Source organism: Equus caballus, chromosome 2, assembly GCF_041296265.1.
Source record: "Equus caballus isolate H_3958 breed thoroughbred chromosome 2, TB-T2T, whole genome shotgun sequence".
NCBI lineage: Eukaryota > Metazoa > Chordata > Mammalia > Perissodactyla > Equidae > Equus > Equus caballus.
In genome coordinates, this window is record NC_091685.1 from 82283873 (window position 1) to 82310576 (window position 26704).

A 26704-nucleotide genomic window follows, 5' to 3' on the forward strand; every position below is an offset into this window, starting at 1 on the left:
AGGCAGAAAAAAATCAATCAGATTGATGGTGGTTCTTTACTGAACCCAGGGTCAGACAATCAGATAGATGAATGTTGTTCAAATTTTTCTGGTTGGTTGTTTTTGCTAGTTTTATTAGCCTAGACTACTCAGAAGTAAACCCAACAAATTGGCAGTCAAGCTACTCGGTCGGCCTCCCAGTGAACCATTCCAGTGGCTCACTGAGCCTCTAAGATGGAGGATGAAGCCTGGGGAAGGTGTCCTGAGTAGTTTTCCATTTTAACACACCTCCCACACTCCTAGTTCAATATTTCATCGATTGGGGTTGACAAGCAAAGTTGTCTGAAAAATGCAGCCTGATAGTCACATATTATTTGTCAAGGTAATAACTCCCTTAGGGTTTTTCAAAAAGAATCCTTCCAATCTGACATCTAAAAACACTGCAAGTTTCAGCCTGTCTACTACCCCCTGAAGCACAGACCAGTATCCAAATGCTATACCATATGCTAACATCCCACAAACACAAGACAGAATAGAGATGCATCTGACACCATTTGAGCTCTCTCTCTTCAAACAGTCCTGGATGTCTCAGGCCAGAGAAAAGAGAATTAATTTTCTGTTAAATCAAGCATTCTTATTGACCCAGCTTGACTCACATTGCACAAACATATCAGTAGCGATGGAACTTTCTGCAGTAGTCAGAAGATATTTAACTACCCAGAGAAAAATCACTACTTGTTGTTTGTCCATCACTTAAAATATTTCCTGGGTTTGGCTAACTATGTTTGGATGCTATCTTATAGTTAGAAACATATATTTTAAAAACATACCTATTCCCCAGGTGAGAATAATAGTTATCCCTGGAAAAGTAAATGATTACAACATTCTTTGAAAGGGCAAACCTATGAATTAAATTGGTTTCTGGGTTCCCACATGTACCCTTGGTGTAGCTCATCTTTGATACAGCTCATCATCTTTCTCTGTGTCCACATCATATATAAATGAAAATTCTGAAGTTCAACATCAAAAGATAGATATCTCAGAGTCTCCACCTACCCCTCTCCATTTGCTTGATTCATAGATTTATAACACCATCCTAGCTTGGATTTTTCAAATCCATTTTTGCGTCTTGTACATCAAAGTCTTCATTCTCCAATATGTTCTCTAACTTTTCCTGCATGATTTTTCCATACTCCTTTCTTTTATATATCACTTAGTTCAAGCTCCTGTTAACTCATGATTGGATTACTAAACTCTTTTAAATGTGTTTCTCACTTTCTGGGTTTTTATCTTTGATAGTCTATTTTTACCATAGCCTAAGATGTACAACCATTGTAGTGATTCAAGGTATCCTAGTGCTTTGCTATTGGATACTTGTCATTGTTCAGATCAAATATAAGTACCTATCTTCAGATTTCAAGTCATTTTAGCCTACTGTTTTACTTTTTTGGGCGGGGAGAGATTAGCTCTGAGCTAACATCTGCTGCCAATCCTTCTCTTTTTGCTGAGGAAGACTGGCCCTGAGCTAACATCCGTGCCCATCTTCCTCTACTTTATATGTGGGATGCCTGCCACAGCATGGCTTTCCAAGCAGTGCCATGTCTGCACCCAGGATCCGAACTGGTGAATGCCGGGCTGCTGCAGTAGAACGTGCGAACTTAACTGCTGTGCCACCCGGTGGACCCCACTGTTTTACTTTTTAACTACATTTGTTTGCTTTTGGATTGGTTGTCATGACTTCCCCTCCAGGTAAGCTAACACTTCATTCCATTCATGTGCACCTCCTGCTGAAACAATGCTTAAGTTTTCTTCTATGCCACAGAAAGTCTAGAAACTATAATTGTTTTTCCACTTTTCTGTCTCTCATTTCCCTTCCCTGTCTTTCCCCTGGCTCTCTCAATGAATATTTAATGGTGGTGCTTTACACAGAGAACATTAAGAACAAGCTTGCAATGGGTGGATAAAGAAAGGGAACAAGAAATTTATAAACCAAAATAGTTTTAGGCTACGTCCTGTCACAAATAGCATATGATTCTGCACTCTGTTCCCCCCACACCATCTGCCACAGTTAGAGTCTCAGTTTGCTACTCTAAGGTTTCATTCTTTTGTAGTTTCTCTTAAGAATCAGTGGTCAAAACAGTTCTCAATTCAAAATCATGCTATTCCTACAGTGAATGATATATTTTAAGGAAACGGTACCACATCCATAATAATTTTTAGTTTAAAGGTGATTAAAAGAAGATCATGTTTTGGAGGAGAAGTTGAAAGATTATTTCATGTAATTTCCCTGGGTCATGAACAGAGAGAATCCAACTGCTGCTTGCATGGAAGTAGCTTCCAGCCAATGTGTGCATGTGTGTTTGGGGACAGGGTTAGAATTTAGTTGCTATTCAGAGAGGTTATCCAGCCACAAATGTAAGGAATGTGCCACTGGAGCATTTGCAAAGGATGCATGAAAACCTCAGCAGGAAACGTCCACCTGAAGGGGGCTGGCGAGGATACCAAAGAATAGGCTTGTGCTGGGCTTAAAGGACGAGTGGAGACTCAGTCAGAAGCGATGGTGGGCATTTCCAGGAAGGGAAGATGTGTCCCAAAGCAAAGTGGCAGGAACAAGTGAAGGATGCCTAGGGAACTACAAGTTGCAGGATGAAAGGACCAATGAGTTTAAGGAGGAAAGTCACTTAATCAGATTAGAGTTTTAGAAAAATCAATCTAGCAGCAAAGTAGAATGGATGAGCGAGTCTTCAAATATACACCTGAAGAATATTGGTATAGTCGCAGCAGCTCGAATCAAGTAACAGTGATTTAATTACCAGGAAAATTGGTAGTTTCTCAACTATAAGACTTTCTCTCATATTTTCTTTTCATTTAAAAAAAAATCTCTCTTTTATTTGCCTACAAATACCACAGATAACAAAAACAAATAAAACAGGTAGTATTGATTTGACAAAAACAAATAACTATATTAACTGAAGCATCCATTCATGCTTAGTTTTAACTTTGGTTTTTGCAACCATACTGTGTGGTTGTGGGTTTTTTTTAAGTTTAATTGACATATAACATTATATTGGTTTTGGGTATACAACATAATGATTCAATATTTGCATATATTGCAAAATGATCTGTGGTTGAGCTTTTATATTTTATGATATAAAATATTATATTTTCTATTATTAAAAATTCCTCATTTTATATGCTGAAATAAATCTCTAAATGTGTCATGATATCCACAGAATAAAAATAACGTTCAAAGTCCCTCTGCCCTATTCCACTGCTGCTCTGTCTCACAGCCTCTTGGCTTTCCTGCTTTCAGCTCTGGTCACAGCAGGCAGTTCCATGAGGGGTTCAAGTCACTTCACACTGACGGTGTCTCAGCCCAGGGTTCACATGTCTTTAGTTTTCTGTCGTGTCGAGGAAATAACATCCCTGAGGACAATTTCAACAAGAGGAGTGTATCAATCGAATTGTCTTCCCACTGATTCTGAGGTGGTTCATTTTTAGAGCATTCTGTAGGCTCCCCATTAGGTCCCAGACAGATGAGTTCCCATCTCATCAGTGATCCCCTTGATAATGACACAGCGTTGGTCTTATCCTTCTTCCTGTACTCCTGATCTCTGGGGATTTCCTCCCATATAAACAATCTGAACACAAATTTTTTCTCAGGCTCCACTTGTGAGGTTAAACCCTCTCCCTTAATGATGATCTCTCCTCTTCAATGTGTTTGAGGACCACTGGGGGACAGAAATAGTTCTAGAGGGGCAAGAAGAGCTTTTTGGAGGCTATTGTCATCATCAGGGCAAATACGATCAAGATATTGGTCCTAACTAATGTAATACTAGCTGGGATGGAGCACATGCACTGGTTATTGTGAGAAAAATAATGTCTTCTATGTATATAGTGCTTTATCATACTCAAAAATTGTAAACATTTTAGTGTTATGTTTTGTTTTTATAAATCTTTTTCTTCTATGATTCCATTTGTATAAAGTCTAAAACAGATCAAACTAACTTCTGGTGTTGGTAGTCTGGTTAATGATGACCTTTAGAAGGCAGGAGGTAACATAATGATTGGGGGGGACATAGGTCAAATCTCGCTTTAATATCGCTATATTTATGTCGTATGCAGGGCAGGGATTATTTTCATACTGTAAATGAAGAGATTGAGTTACACAAAGTATAAATGATTTTTTAAGATCAGATAGCAAGGGAGGGACAAACTTGACTAAGACTTTGCTCCGGATTCTAATAAAAAAATATATATTTTTCTAAGAACCTACTGAAACTAAGCTACTTTCTAATTGCTTTGCTGAACTATATGCATCACAGACTTTGAAAGAGGTCACTGAATAATACCAACTTCCCCATTCAAGTTCTGAACCAAATGAGATAGGATAGAGAATTGACAGATTTAGACCAAAATATTTCCTTTATTTGTGATAAAGCCAAAATTCATGAATGGGGGCTTGTTTAACTTCGGAACTAGAAAAATCTACCCACTTAGGCTGAGCTGTACCCCAGCTAGTCATTATGGAAGGGAAAGAGGAAGGGGCTGAGCATCACGTGCCAAGATTCTCCTTCAAAACTCATTAAAAAAGACACTGCCTCCAGAGAGGAAAGAGCAAAAGAGCAGAATGACACCAGCGGTCTTACGCTAAATGGGAGAACACGAGGAACAGGGAATAAAGTGTTCCCCTAAATAATGTAAACACTCACGAACTCATTCATCAACAGCGCGTACAGAGTGACCACCGTGTTTAAGGTACAGGGGGATATGGTGATAAGCAAGACAGAATGTTCCCCGCCTCCTGCTGCTGCTTAGAATATGAAAAAGTAAAGTGTCTCCAGTATACAGTCAAAAATTGCTAGTTTTTGATAAATTAAAGCAGACAATGGTAAAGTGAGAATCATCTAATATAAATGTATTAAAAGCTTCAGGGTGAGTTGCATGAAGATGCATATGTACTGCTTTTTATTGTATTATGCTGTTATAAGAGGTAATTTAATATCTGACTCAAATATCAAATAATCTAATATGTGAGTGGTCCTCTCTTTTGCCTACAGAGAAATATTTACCACCCACTTCAAACCTCTGCATCCATGCTTTTCACTTCATAGTGGAACAGACATCTCTCTGACTATAGCCTGAATCTCATTCTCTCCCAGTAGTAGAAGCATTGTTTATCAACCCACCCCTCTTTCCCTTTTGATAAAGAGACACATTTAAACTTTTCCCATCTTAAATAAACAAGCCAAACACACACACATACCCATACACATATATACACACACAAAGTTATTGACCCCACGTACCTATCTAACCATCCTCTTTCTTGTTCCCTTTGCAGGAAGCTTCTAACAAGAGAGGTTAGTTTAAAAGCACACATTTCTACTTCATCAGTTCTGGCTTGTTTCACTATCCAACAGGTACACAATTTACATCCTAATCTTACCGTTGCTTCTTTTGTTTATTGTCCCTTACCATTGCTTCACAGTCACACTGAGTAATGACTGGCTTCCCCCAAATTCCATGCTGGATCATACCTCTGTACCTTTGTATATGCAGTTCCCTCTCTATGAAAAGTCCTCATCCTCTTCTCCACCGTGAGGAGTCCTTACCTTTTAAAAAAAGACAGCCTAAGCTTCATCAACAGGCTTACTTTCCTTTTTCAGCTGAGTGTCTGGCTCATATTTTGTACCCCTTTAAACCTCTCTGGATATCTCTGTGATTTCTATTCTTTCAGATTTGTTAACGTGTGTTTTATGTTCCAGAATGGGATCTATCTTGGTGAATGCTTCATGTGAGCTTGAGAAGAATGTGTATTTTGCTGTGATTGGATGAAGTAGTCTATACATGTCCACTTTATCCAGTTGATTCATGGTGTTGTTGAGTTCAGCTATGTCCTTACTGATTTACTGCCTGCTGGATCTGTTCCTTTCTGAGAGAGGGATGTTGAAGTCTCCAGTGTGACAGTGGATTCATCTATTTCTCCTTGCAGTTCTATCAGTTTTTCCTCATGTATTTTGATGCTCTGTTGTGAGGCTCATGCATGTTAAGGATTTTTATGTCTTCTTGGAGGATCGACCTTATGGTTGTGCAATGCACCTCTTTACCCCTGATAATTTCGCTTGCTTTGAAGACTCCTCTTCAAAATTAATGTAATTTAATATAGCTACTCTTGCTTTCTTCTGATTAATGTTAGCATGGTATATATTTCTCCATCCATTTACTTTTAGTCTATATGTGTCTTTATATTTAAAATGGGTTTCTTGTAGACAACATATAATTGGGTCTTGCTTTTTGATTCACTCTGATAATCTGTCTTTTAATTCATGCATTTAGACCATTGACATTAAAAAGTGATTCTTAATATACTTAGAGTAATATCTACCACGTTTGTTACTGTTTTCTATTTGTTACTCTTTTTCTTTGTTCCTATTTTTGTCTTCCACTCTTTTTCTGCTTTTTGTGGTTTTAATTCAGCATTTTATATGATTCCATTTTCTCTCACCTCTTAGCTTTATCAGTTATAGTTTCTTTTTAGTGGTTGTCCTAGAGTTTGCAATAGACATTTATAACTAATCCAAGACCACTTTCAAATAACATTGTATCAAGTGTTATGACAAATAATGCTATAATAAGTGTGAGTACCTGATAATAACAAAATCATGCTGATTTCAGCCTCATCCCTTGTGTCATTGTTGTCATTCATTTTCACTTATACCTAAGCATACATATACACATAAGCATATGTAATTGAATATATTATTGCTATTATTATTTTGAACAAACTGTTACAGGTTATTAAGAATAAAAAAATTGAACTTATTTTACCTTCACTTAGTCTTTCTCAGATGCTCTTTCTTTCTTTATGTAGATGTGAGTTTCTGACCTATATTATTTTCCTTCTCTCTACAGAACTTCTTTTAACATTGTTTGCAAGGCAGGGCTACTGGCAACAAACTCCTTCAATTTTTCTTTGAGAAAGTCTGTATTTCCCCGTCACTTCTAAAGGATAATTACATTGGATACAGAATTCTGGGTTGCTCAGTTTTTCTCTCAGTACTTTAAAGATTTCACTCCATTTTCTTCTTGCATGGTTCCTGAGAAAAAGTTGGATGTAATTCTTATCTTTTCATCTTTAGAGGTAAGATATTTTTTCCCTCTGGCCTCTTTCAAGAGTTTTCTTGATCTTTGATTCTTTGTAGTTTGAAAACGATATGTCCAGGTGTGGTTTATTTGATATTTGTCTGGCTCAGTATTCCCTGAGTTTCCTGGATCTGTAGTTTGGTGTCTGACTTTATTTGGGGGAAATTCTGTTATTATTTTTCAAACATTTCTTCTGTTCCTTTCTCTCTTTCTTCCTCTGGAATTCCCATTATGTGTATGTTACACCTTTTGTAGTTGTCCCACTTCTTGGATATTCTGTTCTTTTCAGTCTCTTTTTCCTTTGCTCTTCAGTTTTGGCAGTTTCTACTGAGACATCCTCAAGATCAGAAATTCTTCCCTCAGCCATGCTCATCAAAGGCAGTCTTGTTTTTGTTATAGTGTTTTTGATCTCTAGCATTTCTTTCTTTTATTTTTTTCCTGCTTTATCTCCCCAACCCCACCCCACCCCCCCACACACACAGTTGTATATCTTAGTTGCAGGTCCTTCTAGTTGTGGGATGTGGGACGCCGCTTCAACGTGGCCTGACGAGCCGTGTGCACGAACTTAACCACTCGGCCACAGAGTGGGCCCTGATCTCTAGCATTTCTTATTGGCTCTTTCTTAGGATTTAGATCTCTCTGCTTACATTGCTGTCTCTTTTTGTATGCTGTCTACTCTATCCATTAGAGCTTTTAGCATATTAAGCATTGTTATTTTAAATTCCTGGTCTGATAATTCCAACATCCCTGCCGTATCTGAGTCTGGTTCTGTGGCTTGCTGCATCCCTTCAAATTGTGGGGTTTTTTTCTTTTGATAGGCCTTATAATTTTTTTCTTGATGTATTTGATAAAGGGAACTGCTATAAGTAGACCTTAGGCAATGTGGTGGTGAGGTGTGGGGAAGGGGAAGTATTCTATAGTCCTACGAATAGGTCTTGGTCTTCCAGGCAGCCTATGCCTCTGGACCGTGGACTTCACAAGTGTTCCCAGCCTTTTTTCCCACTGCCTTAGGTGGGACAGGATGGCTCGAGCTGGTTGGAGTTGAATATTTTCCTTCCTTTAGGCCAGTTAGGCTCTGATGAAACCTCAACAAGTTAGGCTCTGGTTAGCTAGTTTCTCCTGAGGGAAAGTCTTATTAAGAACAGAGTACCCTGGCACATTTCAAAATGGTTCCTTTTCCTCTCCTCCTGCTGGAAGCATGAGAGGATTTTTCTCTGATATTTCATGTGAAATCTGGTTGAACTTTTGGAGGTAAAACTCACAAAATTGTGGAAACCCCCTATGACTCAGTCCCTGTGGAGTTTTTAATTCTCTGACTTGTCCATACTGAGCCTCTAGCAATTCATCAGTTACAATGCAGCTTTCCTACTCTGTCGCTGGTTCCAGTGGCTATTTGTACTTGTGAGTCTCTGCTCTAGTAAGCTGTGACTTCTTGTATTCAACGGTCTGTCTCTCTAATCTTGGGGACCTCAGTTTGCCCTGTGTCCTCCCCTCTATTATATGTCCTAGAAGAGTTGTTGATTTTTCAATCCATTCAGCTTTTTACTTGTAGTTAGGGTGGAATGGTGACTTCCAAGCTCCTTACATGCATAACCAGAAACCAGAAGTAATGGCTATCTCTATAATTGCACATATACTCTGTTATAAGTACTACTTATTTATCTCTTTACCTTCCCAGGATGTGGGCTCCCTAAAAGCACAGACCTGTGTCATTGCCTCCTATCCCCAAATCCTAGCTCAGTGCCTTTCTCGGAAGAGGCTCAAATAAATGTGGAATGAATGAAGAAATAATTACAAAAAATATATTGCAAGACTGTTTATATGATGTTTTCTCAGCTATAATATACAGCTGTGGTGGTTGTAGAACAAATATATTTGGTTTGAGAAACTGATCAATCTGTTAACCTAGACAGAATACTTTTAAATGAAGTAAAGAGGAGATTCTGTATCAGGCGATAGAGACTCTACATGACTAACACACAGTGTGTTCTATCCATTTTCATTGCTCACAAGTGATGGTGAAGCAAATGATAGATAGACAGATAGATAGATAGATAGATAGATAGAAGAGAAGTATGAACAGAAAAAGAAAGGGCAGAAAGAGAGATGGAGACAGAGTAAATGTATTTAAGGTTGGAATAAAGCTGTTGTTTCCTTCAGAAATAGCATCATAGAAAGCATGGGAAGATTTGATACACGTGAAGAAATACAATTTAGGAGATAAAGATTATGAAGCAAAGAAGACAAAGTCTTAGGATCTATTGAAAATGAAACTGCAGTGAGATGTTATAAATGTCTTGCGGGAAAATGAAGAAAAATAAACACATTTTCTAAAATAACAATCAATTCGGTAGACAAAACATTCTTTGCACAATATACTCAAGAATTCTTTTTTAAAAATAATGTTGTGGTATGGGGAAATGAACAATTCTTTTGATGACACCTGTAGTCATTTCTCAGCTCCATCACTTACTAATTGACTAATTGTATCACTTCACGCATGTTATTTCTTTCTCCCTAGACTTCAGTTATTATCTATTCAATGAAGAGAGTTCCAACTTTGAAAACTGATTTCTAGATGTAGCAATATATGTGCTAATTGATACTCAGTAAATTACAGTTACTATTGGTATAGCATTAGAACATTGCATCCTATATCTACTCCCTCTAGCATTAACACACACACACAAATATGTGAATGATTCCTATCTATTCATGTCTCCAGTTTTGTCCTCTGCCTGAGGTCCAAGTCCGTATTACCAACTACCTCATAATTACACAGTCATCAGGAAATGAGCATGCCCAGAAGAAAACTTGTATTACCCTCCGCCGTTTGAAACATCAAGGTCAAAGCTGGATTCATGTTATCAGTGAATCAGATCTGAGCGTATGTGAGTGGGAGACTAAAAACTAGAGTGAAAAAAGAGACAGAAGCATTGTGTGAACAATTAATAATTGAGGTACAAGTTGAGCTGGAGAATGAAGGTGTAGAATTTTGGCTGTGAAAGAGGTGGGAGTGTCTGGACTTGTTTGTGAAGTGCGCATTGGCAAGTTAAGCAAAGCACAGGCATGGAAAAGGCCATTAGCTAAAGCAGTGGCTTTTTATTAACCCACATTGCTATTTAAGCAAATTGCTGTTTGCAATTCTCTTTATTTAAGAACATCTTAATATCAAGTATTAAGTGTTTTGAATGTTAACACAAAAGGAACATCTGGTAACCCTCTGCTAACCACTCTTGCTTGCGTTAATTGCCTGGCTGGGGTCTCCAGGGCAGCGTTGATAGAGGTGGTCATGGTAGCATTCTTGGCCTACTTCTGGCTCAAAAGGAATACTTTTAATATCACATTTAGAGGATATTTATTGCAGTGATTTTGTTATGTGTCTCTAACCTTTATCAGGCCAACTATTGTCTTTTTAGAAACCACTTACTAGTTAAAAACTCACCTATCTGCACTAGAACAAGGTAGCAGGAAAAGCAAGGTTTTTCAATAACACAAGCTTTTTTCAATAGCAGAGTGGAATGAACGTTAAGTATTATTGAAATACGTATGTAATCGTTGCCTAAGAGAATAAAATGAGATGAATTCATGATTCATCTGCAAAATATAAACTAGTAAGAGAAATGGTTTTGGTTTAAAAAGCCTGAAAATTTTTGATGAGAAAAAGCATAAGCCCCTGAAATGAAATATTTTGCAATTCTAATTAGAATTCTATCACAGTAAATCCTTAAGTTGCTGTTTTCATATCAGCACATACATTTCAGACTTACAAATATATTCAGAATAATTCCTCAAGGAAGCCTACTCTCTTCATTCTGAATAAAGCTTTTATATTTATGACCCCAAATTACTTAAATATTAATTAAATCTAATATTGAATATACCAACATCATAGGGTCATTCTTGAGAAAAGTCACTATATTTTTATTTGGTTCAGTTAAATTCAATTTTATATTGTTAATTCCTGTCCGAAATTTATACTCATTCTTGGAAAAACTTTACATACTAAATATAATTTAGTATTTATTTAAATAACTATTTAAAGTAATTTAAATTGAGATTTAATATTAATATAAGAAAATAAAATTAGTATATTTAGCAATTAGGAAATGCTATCATAAGAAAGTAATAAAGAGAATGGACTTCACAGGTTTGGTTCCTGACTCTGACACTTCTTTGCTGTGTGACCTTGGGTAAATTACTTAACCTCTTTGTGCATCAGTTTTGTTTTCTGTAAAATGGAGATAATAATAATGTCCCACTCAAAGAGAGATATTAAGAGAATTTTAGTGTGTTAACATAGCAAAAAGTCTTAGAACATTCCAGACACATGGCAAACATTCTGTAAATTTTGGCTATCGTTATTATCATCATCATTGCCATAATTTCATGAATAGGTGACAAATTATGATTCTTATAGTATCTCGAATGTAGTTCTTATTGAAGTTTTAATAAACTATCACATATGGTTCCCATAGAAATGACAATTTGAATTTGTTGCCTACAGTGAGTAAAATTTCAAGCTTATGATATTATTATTTGTTACAGTTAAAAATAAAACAAGAGAGGCACATGGGACAAGAGCTTTTCCTAACAAGACTAGAACGGTATCTATTGTCTTTACCAGCTATGATTTCTATAAGCTATCGAAGGTGAGTACGCTCGTATTTCTATATGCTTCATAACTGACAACCCTATTATCTAGGCTGTGTTACTCTTCTTTTGGGAAGAATGCTCAAGTTCCCATTGCCATAACAACAGGCTACTCTCTCTAAAACAAGATATGCTCTGAGTCAAAGTAAAATTGTTTCCATGGTAACTGCTACATATTTAAGTACAGCAGCTTGGTTTTTAATCAGTAAAATTGTCCTTTGTCAAAAAGCAACCACATATTGTTACTAATATAATTATATGTATTTTGAGGGTATGGTAAAGGAATTAAGCAGAATAGGTTCTCACAAAAATAAAACTAAAACTGATTATCTCTTTTTAATATTTACAGTTTTGTTCATGAAACAAAAATCTCCTTCATACATACATGTGCTGATCCATAGCATATCTCTATATTGAATATAAAATGTTTTTATTTCTTATGTTTTGACCACGTTTAAATAAATTCCTCATCACTGAAAATGAAAATGTGCATGATCAAAATCTGTTTCATTCTTTAATTCTCTTTCATAAGCAATAATGTCTACCCATGTTAGAGATGCCTCAAGTGTTATACTAATTTCTTTAATTCTTTTTGTTTCACATAATCTCTTAATCAAATAAGTGAAATAAATATTTTTTTTTTTTTTTGGTGAGGAAGATTTGCCCTGAGCTAACACCTGTGCCAATCTTCCTCTATTTTTTTGTATGTGGGCTGCTGCCACAGCATGGCTTGATGAGTGGTGTGGAGGTCTGCACCTGGGATTGGAAACTGTGAACCCTGGGCCACTGAAGCAGAGCCTGCAAACTTAACCACTACATCACTGGGCTAGCCCCCAAAAATCTTTTTTTTTCTGTCAAGTAAAGCAGATTTAGAATTGATCTGATTTCATTCCCATTTCCTTACTTTCTGATGATTCTTCTTTATGTGGGGATGAAAGGAGTGAAACTCTGGCTAACATTCTGGGGTTTGAAATGGGGAGTGGCTGCCATATTGACATTATTTACCAAGTAGAAAAACGTGGAGAACAGTTTCATTTAAGTGATATTCAGGTGAACTCTAATTTCTTCTTTACCATTGTGGCAAAGGCCATATTGTTTGTATTTAGATAGAACTGGGTTCAAATCCTGCCCTGTGGTCTTTTAGCTGTTACTTTGGGCTTAAATTTTCTCATTCGTGGAGTTAGAATGCTTACATGATAAATTATTGTGAGAATTAGATGAGATAATGCATGTAGAATGCTCAATACGTGTCTCATCTCACCTAACAATGCCTAGTACACAGAATGCACTCCACTGCTACTAACAGCTATCATTATTATCATTTTCATGAATCTGAATTGAATACTAACAGAGAGTCTATGAAAAAGTTACTGGTGTTGGTATATATATGGCTTCTCAATGTTAAGTTTTGTTTCTTTTTGAAATATTATTTTTATGATATAACTAAATATCTATATAAAATATAATTATATAATATATGCCATCTCATATAAAAATAGTTTTTCAGCATTCTAACACCACAGTTAAAATACTTGATGTAATTTAAGATTATTTTAATTACCCATTTGTTGTTTCATTTTAAGACGAATGAATCCGTGTTTTACTTTTCTCTCACAATTCCAAAGGCACCCAGCAGATCAGATAACTTTAGGCTGAGATATATCTCAGATTTTCTAGGACAGCCTTGCATTTAAATATCCCATTTCATTGTTCCCATAGGTATAGCTGTACCTGTCAGGCACTGTGTCCTGATTTCTGGGTAAAAAATATTGTCACTATAAGTGCGAGACTTGTACTGTCCCTGACTTTGGCAGCGGCAGGTAATTCTGTCGATTCCAGGTCTCAGAGTGCAGATGGTACCTCAGCAGGGTCATTGTGCTGCCACAAAACCCACTGACAAAGTCCCATGATACCATCCTACCTGACAAGAAGCTTCAGAGGACAGCAGGTGACTCTTGTTCATCTTTTTATTTGTTTCCATGAAAAGTGCAAAAAGGGCAGGTTGTCAACAACCTAAATAATTGACGGCCAAATCTCTGTTATAGGGTTCAGTTTTAACACCTGTCAGGTCTGGGACTGAAAGGTATTTCAGCGATTGCAGTATAAAAGAACACAAAAGGTGACCCTCTCTCTGCTAAATGCTGCGTGTCCTGAGAGAAGAATAAATAATCAGAACAGTCAGTCCGGAGAGGTCATCTAGTTGAAATTCAAATTCCTCATCTGACAGCCTGTGGTGAGAGAGACACCAAGAAGGGTTGAGAGCATGTTCCTCTCTTGGGATGCTGAGCCCCTAACTTTAAAGGAGTCTTCAGTCCCTCGCCTCTCTTCCCACTCTTCTGATTGTGAAAAATTATTTGAGATTTCATGAAGAAATTATCTACGCATTAATGATTTCAAGAAGTTTGAGGGAAGATGAGGCAAAGGACAGACAAGATCAAAAGTGCTTGAAATTCTATCATAGAAAAGAAAGAATTTGTTCTTGGAAGAGAAGGGAGAAAGAATGCAAAAGAGAAGAAAAGTTATGGTTCTTGGGTAGGCATACATAGAGAGCAGGAGAGATTAAAGGAGAACACGTGGAATAAGCTTCTCAGTCGGTAAAACCAGTTACCTGGTGCATTAGTTTGGCAGGGCTGCAATAATGAACCACCACAAACTACAAGCCTTAAAACAGTGGAAATTTATTGTCTCTCAGTCCGTGAGGCTAGAAGTCTGAAATCAAGGTGTCGGCAGGGCCACGCTCTCTGAAATTTCTATGAAAGGATCTATACCCGCCTCTTCTTAGCTTCTCAGGATTGATGGCAATCCTTGGCGTTTCTTGGCTTGCAGAGGCGTCACCCCAATCTCTGCCTCTGTCTTCACGTGGCCTTCACCTGTGTGTCCATCTCAGTGCTGCTTCTTTTCTTGCAAGGACCTCAGTCATTTGGCTTAGGGCTGCCCTCATCCGGTCTGACCTCATCGTAACTGGTTACAACTACAATGACCATATTTCCAACTAAGGACACATCCTGAGCTTCTGAAACAGTCATGAATTTTGAGGGGACATTATCCAACCCAGTACATCTGCTTTTCTTTTCCCCACCCCCGCATCTTATCCCCTATGGCCTAATTTTGTGAAGAGGGATATTTGCAGAGTACAAGTCAAAGGCCAGGACTCAGGATTGCATCAGAGAGTGACCTGGAGAGAGAAGGATGCCATGAAAATATATAACCACAATTTGATTATGTAATTGTGGACTGGCTGGCAGACTTGGAAGAGAAACAATAATAAATACAATTACCTCCAACAAGCTTGAGTCAATTTCGTGAGACACATGATGAGTGGAAGCAACACTGGCTTGAAGTAGAGAGATTTAATTTAGGATTCTGATTGGCAAATTGCTTTCCTAAGAATTTTCATGGATAAATAAAATTAACCTCTTTTAATTACTGTGAATATAAAATGAAATAACATTTGTGCATGGCATCTAGCCAAGCAATTCCCAGAGTAGTTATTTTTCCCGTCTTTTTATATGGGCATGTTGATGCATTGACCTGGTCCAGTGTCAGGGGTCACTGCCCCTTGTGAGTAGAGATGGAAATAAGACCTGTCTCTTCTAGCCACAGAGTAAGATTGAAAGAGAAAGAACTCTTGTAATTTTTCATTCTCTTTTTCTTTATAAAAAATGTCTCTTTATTTAGGAAAAAAGATTTATAGACTAATCTTTTAAGATGAATTTGACTAAAAATGTTTGATAAAGTCTGTATAGACTGTATTTGATTAACCAAATAGCTCACTGCCTTGCAAGGATGTAAACAGCTGATATTCAGTTTGAGCACATAGTCTCCTTTCCGTCTGCTTGTCTATGAGCAGGTGTTTATAACTGAGGGTCTGCCCTAAGCCTTAGAATTTAGTTGCATTAAAACGCAGCTTCTTCAAATATCCTTTGATCCCTATTACTCACACTGAATTCCAGAAGCCAAGGATCTGTTCTGCATGGAACTGCTCTGCTATTATCAAACTGCTGAGTGGGAGGCTAGAGCAGTACATGTAAGTAAATCTGGTAAACAGTGTTTAAAATTAGTATGTGATAACTACAATGTTTTTTTCGTTCTTCATGGCTTCCCTTGGGCATTAATTAAATACAGCATTTTCAAGCATTCTCTCTAGCAGAATCATTTCCTCCTATGTATTAAAATATTCAGATGGTGAGTGCAACACACAGCAATATTCAATTCTGATGACTATTTCTGAAATAGCAGGGAACTGGGTCTACCCAGTCTGTAATAGATACTGGTAAAATTGAAATCCTTTTCCATTAACATGCAGATGAGTCAAGTCTGAGAATTACTTCATTTGGGGGAGGTTTTTTTTTTCTAATGGGGAGTCAAAATTAGGGCATGTTGGTACTACCCCTAGAAAATTTTTTTTCTCTCCCTCCTTCCTTCCTCCTTCTCTCTCTCCCTCTCTCCTTTCCTTCCTTCCTCCCTTCTCCCTGGTTTCCTTCCTTTCTTCTTTCCCTCTTTCTTTATTCCCTTCCTTCCTTCCTTCCTTCCTTCCTCCCTTCCTCTCTCTCTTTCTCTTTCTTGAATGTAGATAGTTGAATTCTGCAGCTAAATTGATGGTTTGTGCCTTATTTTTCTATCATGTATGAGAATGGATAGCAATAACTAAAAATAATCTAAAATATATGCATATTAGATTTGAGAAGAAAAACCTGCCTCATTTTTATTACTATAAAGAACATTTTGTTTTATAAAAAGACATTGCTTTTAATAGTAACATTTAACTGTTTCCTTGTATTGACTTTACATCTGCCTGGAAATATGTTGTTTAATTAATGTGTATTTCACAAATAACATGTTTTTATGCAAGCAAATTTTACGGCAATCAATCCTTGGCCTAGAATTCTGTTTTTGTGGGTTTTTAAAAAAATAACATTTTGAAGTTTTCATGCTTAAAAGCACATACACAAAAAATATTATTTTGATGAGTACCTAATATCTCTCAGACACACTCTTACATCTAGAAACAAATTCTAAATGGTTGGTTTTATCTATTCATCCACTTATCTTTTAAAAAACACTTAGTGACTCTGTGATGTGCAAAATTCTCTGACACACTGCTTCCTCTTGCAGAGGCTGCAAAGATATAGTTTCCTGTCTTCATGGATTTTAAACCTGTTAGTGGATAAAATGTACTATATTATCTATAATTCAAGTATGAAAGTGTCCACAATCGAAAGATGTAAACACATAAACAGTTAAAGAAGTTCAGATGAGGTTTCTAGAATATGGATATTTAACACAAATATTAGGAAAAAGAGAATTTTTTAAAAAAACTCTGAGGCAAATGAGAGATTTGTAACAATGATAAAGAGCCATAAATCTTCATGACCTAAACATACAAAATAATTAGAAGACTAGATTTCAGTTAATGACTAACTGAGTGTGTTTGGGAGTTCTTGCTATGGCTTCTGCATTGTTTTGGAGAATGGAAATGGGTGCTAAGTTACTGAGGTGTATTCTTTTACACTGATTATGAAAATATCTTTCGAAAAGCAATGAAGTGAGGGTAAATCTGAAATAATGTTTTTTCTGCATAGTAGTTTAGTCTGCCAATTTAAAAAAGATTTATTCATGGGATAATAAATCTCTCTTAAGAATCCATCTAAGTCAAAAAACTAACAATCTTTTTCTGATATCATTCGTACGTCTGTAGGAAATTGATTCTGGTAGCAAGAGGCACCTAGTATAGAAAATGTTCCAAAAATCAGGAAAATACTCTGATTGTCTTGGGATCCACATTGGAGTACAATTCTAGTGATTCTAAGTGGACCACAGTAAAATGACACCTCTTCTGAAAGAGTCACACAAAACCACACCAACTCTTAGAGTCACCACCAGATAAGCATAGGTCATTTTCCATGCTATGACAATCTCAGAGGAAAAATATTTATAACCTTTCTATCTCTTTCCTGTTACTATCCTCACATATCCACTTATGAAACCATATTTTTTCACCATGAATGAGACAATCACTTATGCACATTTCGTATGTTGGCCATAATAAAAGCAAATCCCAGAGTTAGAATGAATCCTTGATTTAGGCATAACTGGCCCCATGTTGCCTTTAGTTGCTATCCATTGGTAAGGATATGGCGTGGCAATAATGGCAATTTGAGTTTGAATAGTGGTTTTGCTATTTATAGATGTTTTCTCATTGGATTCCCTCAGCTGTAAGATGTAAGTGAGGCAAAGTGTTTTGTATATCATACCTGTAGAAACGTGAAAAAATTTTCAACGAGCTGCCCGTGCTTAATATCCAACATGTAACAGAGATGGGTTTGAAACAAGATCTTACCTCTCCAAGTACTGGCCTTTCTCCGTGACATGACTCTGTTCTATATGCTTTTCCTCTAATTCATGGCATATTGTAATTATTGTAGAGATTATTTATGAATATTTTAAAATATTTTGAGTCAATACAAAGAATTAGGCCAATGTATATGAATAAAAAATAACCCATAGCTAAAATTATCTCATTGGAAAAGTTGCCGATGCCAATGTCAATGCCTGGGTTGTTCTTTTTTTTCTTTTTTGAGGAAGATTAGCCCTGAGCTAACATTTGCTGCCAATCGTCCTCTTTTTCCTGAGGAAGACTGGCCTTGAGCTAACATCTGCACCCATCTTCCTCTATTTTTTTATATGTGGAGCGCCTACCACAGCATGGCTTGCCAAGCAGTGCCATGTCCACACCCGGGATCCGAACCCATGAACCCTGGGCCACTGAAGCTGAACATGCACACTTAACCACTGTGCCACCCGGCTGGCCCTGGGTTGTTCTTTTGGTTACAAAATAGCGATATTTCTGTTATTGATGAAAATAATATGGCTGTTTCATTTTGCATAGGCTCGGAGTTCATTCCCAACAGTAATGACCAGACTTAACACTTGCTTCTTCTGTACAACATATAGTTAAACAAGATTCCCCATTTTCCAGTTATGTTCCGATAATGAAACTTGGGGAGTTAACTAGTATTAGATGACTTGTCCAAAGTCATTCTGCAGGTAAGATGAGATTAAAAAAAGCCCTGGAACTTCTGCTACATTGCCTGAGTCCCTGGATCATAACATTTTCCTTCTAATTCCCAGTTAATTATTTAACTGGGCAAAGAGCTGTGCTTTTGAATGAAAGATTATGCTGATTTGTGATGCTAAGCATTTGTAATTAAGGCACATATCATTGCCAGTATATCTTCAGATAAAGATTATTTTAATTGGACCAATGAAACAATTAAACCTTGATTTTACTAAGTGCAGTGTATACACTGGCTATTTGAAAGTTAATATAAAAAGAATCCCCAATACTTGGGTTTCCAGCTTTCCATATGCATAGTTATAATATTTTGAACTAAGCTACTTGGCAAAATATTTCATTGGAAACATTTCTTCTTCGTAATGAAGATAGGAAGGTAGATTATGTTCTTAATGAAAAACAATTAGGTTGATGTGTTTGGATGGCATTCATTAAACTAGATTAGTTACACAGTCATACCTTATAGGATCTACTTAAACATTAGAAGAAGTTTTAAGCTATGTTACAGGACTCAATATAATAAAAAGATTTAAGACGCCTGTTACTTGCAGCATACTGTGAATGTTTTAGAATCAGATACAAATATTTTTGCTTGAGTAGCATTTGGACTTATTTTAATTAGAAAGACATCTCCATTTAATTCCTTTTTTGGCATGAGAGAAAAAAAATTATGTTGGGAGAGGTGTTCATTTCAAGCATGCAATTATTATTTGATATGTTCTGTACCAAAAGAAAATGTATATATTTCTTTTTATGGGAAAACTATAATGTTTGATTTATCCATTCGTTTCTAAATATCAGTAAATATTTGTCTGATATCGGATATATCCAGGAGATATTTAATCCACATGATCCCACTCATAGTGAATAATCAATAAATAAAAAGTATTTATTTAATGAAATGGTATGGGGGAAAAAAGGACTAACTTACACTTTGAAAACATAAGCATTTGAATCTTAACTGAGGGATTACTGGGAATCTTGATGGCCCGTGATACTTTTTGTCTTAAACTCAGGGCACAGTTATAGAGAAGAAAATTAAAGGTAAAGTCAAGGTGTTACAAGGTGTTAAGTCAGACTTAGAGTGCAAAAGTGGAAATAGATCGTGGGGCAAATCATGGTGAAATCCCCCCAAATGAGCAGTATAATAATCAAAATTAAGAATCAAGGTCTGTTTTAAATGTTATTAAGTTTTGGGGTTTTTTTTTTTTTTTGACTTCTCTTAGCCCCTATAACTGCCCTTCATGTGATAGCATGGAAATATTAACCAAGGCTTGGGTCCTGCAAAATTCCCAGTGTGATAGTAATGCATACTAGGAAACATGTGCAGAGAATAAAGCCCGTAATAATGTCAGAGTTTTATTTACATAAATTAAAGATCCAAATTAGCCTCAGAGAATAAAAAGGTCATTATATTAAAATGAAAATCTTCTAACACCGTTGAAGCTGGTATCTCCCATTTAGTTTTAATTAAATATATACTTGCAATGGGTTTAATAACTTACTGAATTTTCTGACCAATCCAATCAATAAATTAAGTGAATGCATAGGAAAAAACAGTCAAATTTGCTTCCAGCATTATATGAATAAGAATATAGATGATTGAATAAATTTCTCATATTTTAGTATGTGGCTTGGTTATATTCAGATGCTTTTTCATGTCCTAAATATGATTGTAGGCCGATCACAGATAAGCAGGTCAATAGCAGGTCTGGCTCAGCACATATTATCTTAGAGCTTCCAGTGTTCCATAGTAAAGGACTTTTTTTTGGAATGAATCTTTTGAGAAATTACAGAATCATTATTTCAAAGGAATCCTAAAATCCATTCATTTATTTACCAAGTATTTATTGAGAGACTATTACACGCAAGACAACATGGTGGATGCTGAGTATATGGCAGTAAACAAGATAAATATATTTTTTGCCTTCAAAGAGTTTTTATTGTATCTGAAAGGATGAACATCAACGTATAGGAAACTTGGCATAGGGTCCTATGAGTATATGAAGCAACTAAAAATAGACCCTATTCTTGGTTGGGAAGTCAGGAAATGATTCTATGAACAAGTAAATTTTTTAGATTGACACTTGGAAGATAAATAGAAAATGGCTATGGAAAACATGGGAAAAGATTTCTACGTAGAGAAAAAAGCAAGATGGAGAGTGGTGTGTATTCAAGGACTTAAAATAGTATGATTGGTTGGAACAAAGAGAATATAAGATAGAATTAAGTAAAGAGCTAAGATGTTTACATTATAAAGGATACATAGTGAAAGAAAATTTAGTAACTCAGGAGTTTTATATATCATAATATGAATACGTAATAATAGATAGACATGTTAATGTATGTAATGAATAGATATACATGTTAACTACAATGGTTAGGTATTATTTATTTAATTGACATTTTGATATATGAGACTAACAGTAATTTAATTTGTTCTGTCAAATCTTCGTCGCTTAAATTCCTAGCCCCCTACAACTGAAAGCAATCATTAAATTATGTCTTGACTTTCTATCATATTTTCTAAGATCCTTCAAGCTATTTCCATCCAGTCAAAATTTCTCTTGAAGTTTTTGACAGTGTAGCTGAAAACTTTAACAGCCAAATAAATATATAGCGATATGGCGAGCAGGGAAGAAATAAATCGAAGCCACTTTCACCCATTCAGTCACCCGCTGGAAGATGAATTATAGGTATGAAAGCAAAAGAAATATGTGTTGCACCATTGGGTGATAAAAAAAGAAATATGAAGGTAACAGAGTAACTGGTCTTAGGACTATTTTATAATGGCTACCTTTTCTCTAACAATTTTTCCCCTTTGTTCTTCTCCCTGTCAATCGTGCTGGGCAACTGCATTACACTCACAAATAAATATATAACCCAAGGGAGTCTAACAGAGGATTGTAGGCTAAAATAAAGAGTCAGCGCATTATATAAATTCCTGAATGTCATTATTCTCCCCATTATCGCAATGGCAAATTATTTTCTTTTAGAATAATTGCGAGTTAGCAGTTCTTCACTGCGCTCACTGTTTGCTGCTGAGCACCAACTGCAGAGGGCCGAGCTGAGCCCTGTCTCTGTGGAAGAGGAGAGGGATCAGAATGTAAACGAGGCAAAAAGAGGACACCTTGGCGATGTGACAGCGGTGGGGATTAGCACTGAACACAAACCAGAGCTCCCCAGGAACTAAGCACAATGACTTTAACGTAGCACGTTTGTCACTGGTGAGCTGTCCCTCTGCTGGGCCTCAGACACTGATGAAGCAATAGCATTGGAAGTGATACAACTAAAGACAATGGCTGAAATGTGTGTTTTGCACGTGTTCCACGTGGCTTCTTTTGGTGGGAAGGTAATCCCTTAAAGTATCATTGAGCGTAGACCCTGTGAATCCTTTTGATTTTTAGTCTGTTATTTTAAAATAAAAGCTAGTTAGATGTTAGAGTACAATGGAAAGCAGAATTTTTTTCACTAAAGTGAGGTGACAGGTCTGGGACAAGCTGCTCAATATAAGACAAAGGAGTTGTATTATTTATTAGAACACTGGACAAGTGCATTGGACTATTACCAAGTAAAGGTATTATACTTACCCTTCCACGGTAAGCAATGGTAAAACTTGACAAGATTTATGAAGCAGCTCCTTTTAGGCATGAGAAAACGGACAGCATAGGGATATGATCCTTGAGAAAAGGAAACTCTTAAGAGGCAAGATCCACAGTCACCCCAGCTTTTTGCCTGGAGTACTTTTCAAACACTGACGCAGCGCAGTGGGCCGAGACAGAGAGCAGTAGACTTTCTGGGAAGAGAAAGCAGAGATCAGATGTCAGAGTCGCTGAGGTGTCTGGATTTATGGGGCAAGGTACCAAAATAAGTTAGCTCTGCAAGAAAAAGAGCCCAGAAATCTGCAAAGGTGTTTTCTTGAGTCTTTGGCCAAACACTAAATGTATAAACCCAGGGTGAGACTTCATGTGACCTGGAAGAAGAAAAATTCTCCAGAGGGCTCTGAGCTGAACAGAGATCTCAGAAGTCACGGAGTGCTGGAAAATACCAGCCAGAAGGGAGACATCCTGGGTAACATTTCCAGTGTCCAATGAGACCCCAGAAAGACCAAACCTTAAGAGTAGACCGCTGTAGCCTTAAGGAAGGGCTAATCTAGACTTGTCCTTACAAAACTTAAATCTAAACCCTGTTGTTTTTCTCATTATATATATATTTTATTTTCACAAAAAAAGTTATAGAAAGTTTGCTCGAGTGCGTTCTTACTAGTTAAATCATAATTCACTTTATCATTAATTAACTTGCATACAAAGATAGTTCTTTCCTGATTTTACTTTTAAACAAGACAAAACAAACACCTTACTTTCAGCAGATAAAAACCAATTAACATGTGAACATCAAAGACATCATTTTAGTAGAAGTGGAAATCAATCACTGTACTTCTCCTTGAGGTCTTCAAAGAACTATCCTTCAATCCTGATTTGTCTATGTGACTGAATAATCACGAGCAACTTTTTTCAGATTTGATATAAATATAAGTAAAAAGTCATCAGTAAATTCACTGACTGCTAGAACAAAACTCAACATCCTCTAATGGAAAAGAGTAGACTCCTGCTAGAGTAGAATCCACAAGTCTATCATACAATAAAAAATAACAGACACAAATAGAAACAAGAAGATGTGATCTATAACTAGGAGAAAAATACAATTGATAGAAATAAACCCAGAGATGGCAAAGATGTTGAAGTAGCTATTATAAAAATTGCAATAATTTAAGGAAAAGATAGGCATAATGATCAAAGAAATGAGGATGTCATTAGAGCAATAGATACAATAAAAAAAGAACCAAGTGTAAATTCTAAAAACTACAAAACAACATTATATGATTTTTTTAATCATCAGATAGGCTTAACAGAAGTTTGGACATTGCAGAAGGAAAGATCAGGTAACTTGAAGACTGATTAATAGAAACTGTTGAAACTGCAACACTGAGAGAAAAGAAATGAAGAACCTCAGTAACTTGTAGAACAATATCAAGTGGTCTACTATTAAATAATTACAGTCTCAGAAGGAGGTGGAAGAGAAGTTGAGAAACAAAAAATATGTGAAGATATGATTGCCAAAATCTTTTCAAATTTCATGGAAAATATGTTCAATATTGCCCAAAGAGGATTAAAAAAACAGAAAAAGAATGTTTAGCTATATCTTAGTCAAATTGTTGGAAATCGAAAGTAAAGAGAATTGCATCAAAAAGAATAAAATACTTAAGAATAAATTTAGTGAAAGACCCGTACATTGATGAAAGAAATTGAAGAAGACACAAATAAATGGAAAGATATTCCATGTTCATGGACTGGAGGAATTAATATTATTCAAATGTCCATACTACCAAAGTGATCTACAGATTCAAACCAATCTCTATCAACATTCCAATGATGTTTTTCACAGAAATAGAACAAAATATCCTAAAATTTGTATGAAACCACAAAAGATGCCAAAAACCTAAAGTAATCTTGAGCAAGAAGAACAAAACTGGAGGCATCCTGCTTTCTGATTTCAAATTATATTACAAAGCTATAGTAATCAAAACAGTATGGTCTTGGCATGAAAACAGACACATATATCAGCGGAAGAGAATGGGAACCCAGATATAAATCCATGCATATATGGCCAGTTAATTTATGACAAAGGAGCCAAGAATATACAACAGGCAAAGGACAGTCTTGTCAATAAATAGTGTTGGGAAAACAGACCACTCTGTCTTACACCATACCCCAAAATCAACTAAAAGTGGTTTAAAGGTTTGAATGTAATACCTGAAAACATAAAACTCTTAGAAGAAAACATAGGAAAAAAGCTCCTTGACATCAGTCTTGGTAATGATTTTTTGGATTTGACAACAAAAGCAAAAACAAAAGCAAAAATAGGCAAGTGAGACTACATCAAAGTAAAAAGGTTCTGCATAGCAGAGGAAGCCAACAACAAAATGAAAAGGCAACCTACTGCCTAGGAGACGATATTTGCAAATCATGTTTTTGATAAGGGATTAATATCCAAAATATATTTAAAAACCTCATACAACTCAATAGCAAAACACATAATAACTCCATTACAAAATGGATAAAGGCCCTGAAAAGACATTTTTCCAAAGACATACAAATGGCCACCAAGTACACAAAAAGGTGCTCAACATCATGAATCATGAGGAAAACACAAATCAAAACCACAATGAGATATTACCTCATACTCATTGTGATGGCTTTTATCCTAAAGTTAAAAGATAACCAGCATTGGTGAGGATGTGGAGAAAAGGGAACCCTTACACTGCTGGTGTAAATTGGCAAATTGGTACAGCCATTATGGAAAACAGTATGGAGTTTCCTCAATAATTTAGGAATGGAACTGCCATATGATCCAGCAATCTCACTTATGTTATATATTTTAAAAAATCAAATCAGGATCTCAAAGAGATATATGCACTCGCATATTTATTACAGCATTATTCACAAGAGCAAAGATATGGAAACAACCTAAGTGTTTATCATGCATGGATAAAGAAAATGTGATATATGTAGAGAGTGGAATACTATGCAGCCATAAAAAAGAAGGAAATCTTGCCATTTACAACAACATGGATAAACCTGGAGGACATTATGCTATATGAAATAAGCCAGAAACCAAAATACAAATACTATGTGATATTATTTATATGTAGACTATGAGAGAATTGCATTCTTAGTAAGAGAGAGTAGCATGGCAGTTATCAGGGATTGGGACATGGGGAGAATGTTGGCCACAGAGTAAACATAATTTTCAGTTATAAGATGAGCAATTCTGGAGACCTAATGTACAACATGGTGGCTATAGTTAATACTTTATTGTGTGTTTGAAATTTGCTAAAGGAGTAAATCTTATGAGTTCTTACCACACACACACACACGCACAAAGGCAATTATGTGAAGTGATTATCACAACATAGATTGTGATAAACATTTCACATTGTATACGTATACCAAAAGATCATGTTGTATATGCTAGATATATACAATTTTTATTTGTCAATCATATCTCCATAAAGCTGGACAAGAATATATACAAAGACACTCATAGATTAAAAGTAAAAGAGTAGAAAATGTATATACCATGCACCTCATTCATAAGGCAACTGGAGTAGCTATATTAATATCAGATAAAACAAATTTCAAGAGAAGAACTATTACCAGATATAAAGAGTGACATTTTATAGTGGTAAAATTTCATCATGAAGACATAAGAGCATTGAAGAAAGGCTGAGAAGTACTTCAATAATACAAGAGAGGAAAAACAGGGTATTTTGCTTCTCTTTTGATTTCAATATCCAGGATCATTTCCCAGAGTACCTATACTTATAATTGCATATCGGTTTTAGTAATTGCCATGGCTTTATATTAGAATTTTTGTGATTGTGGCAGACACTTTGGTTGTCTGCGTAATAGTCATTTCCTCATTCTTTCTTGCTCTCCAACCCTAATTTTGTTTGGATTGCAGGATAGCCTATCCCAGAGAATAAATCATGATTAGTTTAAGTGAGTCAGAGCAATCCATTTCCATTTTTCTACTGAAGGAATAGATAAGGGCCTTGTGTTTCTTTTCTGGGAAATAGGATATAAGAAAGAATCTGCTTTAAAACTGTCTTTACATATAAGAGAGCTGTCTTTAGAGAAACCTTTTTTGTCCTGTGCCTTTCATTCCTATGTGGGGCGCTTTTGTGTGAAGACATGTTGTTTACAATTGCAGCAGGAATTTTGAGGCCTTGAGTGAAGTAATCGTTAAATCTTTAAGTGCAACAAAAGGATATAGAGTCTTCAGTGAAAG